Raw genomic sequence first — 2,542 nt, 5'->3', positions numbered from 1 at the left:
CACCACCGCACTATAATGGATATTCAATAGAATTGGGATAAACACCTGAGATTCAAATTGTATTTGTTAGTTTTTGTTTTTGTTTTTTTTTTTAAATCAGATTATACAACATTAGAGAAAACTTACCAAATCAACCTCCATAAACTGGTGTTTTACATTGCATAATTGGAGCCAATCTAACCAAGCTTGGCTTAATTCAGCCAAAACTGATTTAGGAGAATGATCTTTAGCCTCTTGAGAAGTTTCTGAGACGCGAGAGATATCTCTAGTGGTCTATGCATATTCATGAAAACACAAAACAAATTATGTATTTAGTATATATTTTGTATGTATTCTATTATTTATTCAATGTATCACTTACATTGTGGTCAATTCCAAAGAAAAAGCATGATGGTCTGGCCGTCAATCTTGATTTATTCATTAAAAATGACCATGGTTGAACAATGCATGAATTTATCAATTGATTTGGGATTGTTGGTGCTAAAGTTATCATATCTCCCTTGGTATTGCAATTGGATGTTCAAATGTAACAAGTTGTTCATTGTATAATTACACAAAAATAACTTGTTTTATTAATATTTATAAAGTAAAAGGAATTTGAAATAAATTAAATAAAACAATGTTAAAAGTCAAAGAGTAGTATTACCCTTTCATTGATTTCTTTTTCAGAAAACAATAGTCAGCCACCACTTGATGCAATTCTGGCATTTCTTGCATTCTGCTTTTTTTGCTCTTCATACACTTGTATACGTAATTCACTTTAGTTCTTGTTTACCCACAATCCACAAAACACTGAATCTTAGAAGAAAATTCATTTAAAAAGTTGAATGGATGTTCTGATACCTGGTTTGCAGTATTTGCATCAACTGCTACACTAACATCAGCTTCCTCCTCTTGTTCCTTTTCATTCTTCTCTTTCACGTTCTCATCTTCCTTTTTCTTCTCTTTGTTTTCATCCTTCTCCTCTTCCTTTTTGTCCTCTTCCTTTTCCTCCTCTTTTTCAGAATGTTCATTTTCATCATCCAAATAAATAGCATTATGTACAAAATTTGAAGTATCATCTGCATCTTCTTGATTATCTCCATCATAATTTGGATTAGCTTCAGGATTTTTATGCTGCTCCTCAATGTTGATAAAAACACATTAGATACACCTCTCAAATCATCGTAAATCTTCAGTATTTCATCAATAGTCCTTTACACTCTAGGGTCTTCTATTAGCCTTTGTGTTTCAGAAAATAGTTGAGAATTCGATGCAAACACACTTGATTGGATTGATTCTTTTTAATCCGGTGTGTTATGCAGTTTATATGCTCGGCATGTAACATTGAAAAGAGTGTTGAATCTCTAGTCAATAAAAGCAGATCTTCTTCAACTTCCTTCAAATAAATAACAAAAATTTGTTATTACAATACTTTTGATAAATAATACTATTTACTTTAAAAGTTAATTTGTCTACTTTGTAGTGTATTTATTTACTTTTTAGTTTATCATTTAGTTAACATTATTACTACTAGAAGCTAAACAAATAAATATAAAATATGAAATTGTGACCAATCTCCAACAAAAAATATATATTACAAATGTATCAGCCAAACTAATAAAACATATCAGCAAACAAAGATAATATATCAGACAACTAAAAATCCATATAAAAAAAATAACATTTTAGCTTAGCAAGCGATGATTCCAGCCAACTTAAAAAACATGTAAGCCAACAAATGGAACATATCAACAAATAAAAAAGACCATATAAGCCAAATAAAAAACTATTCAAACGACAAAAAAAATATATAAAAACGTATCAGCCAGCCTAATAAATCATATAAGCTAAATAAGATAACAAATCAGCCAACATAAAATCCATATAAGCCAGCAAAGATAGCATTTCAGCTTATAGCATTTGAGATTTCAGCCAACTTAAAAAAAACGTAAGCCAACAAATAGAGTATATCAGCAAGTAAAATGGACCGTATAAGCCAAATAAAAACTATTCCAACAACAAATAATATATATAAAAATGTATCAGCCAGCCAAATAAATCATATAAGCTAACTAAGATAACAAATTAGCCAACATAAAATCCATATAAGCAAGCAAAGATAACATTTCAGCTTATAGCATTTGAGATTTCAGCAAACATAAAAAAGATTTAAGCCAACAATTAGAGTATATTAGCAAATAAAACAAATCATATAAGCCAAATAAAAAAATAAGCAAACAGAAATTTATTATCAAAAACGTATCAGCCAATCATATAAGCGAATTAAAAAAAACATATTAGCAACATAAAAAAAAAAAATCAGCCTCTTAAATTTAAACAATCATAATGATTATACAAGGCAACACAATAATATATCTGCCATAAATATCATCATATAAGCCATCAATGTGATTATATAAGGAAACACAATACATATATCATCCATCAATATCACCATATACAAGCCAACAAAAAAATCTTATCACATAGTATAAGAAAAATATAAGCCAACAACAAAAATATATCAGGCAATTAAAAAAACATTTCACATAACAAAAGA

This window comes from Chenopodium quinoa, unplaced genomic scaffold, assembly GCF_001683475.1.
Source record: "Chenopodium quinoa cultivar QQ74 unplaced genomic scaffold, ASM168347v1, whole genome shotgun sequence".
Taxonomy (NCBI): Eukaryota; Viridiplantae; Streptophyta; class Magnoliopsida; order Caryophyllales; family Amaranthaceae; genus Chenopodium; species Chenopodium quinoa.
Note: the sequence above shows the minus strand (reverse complement) of the source record.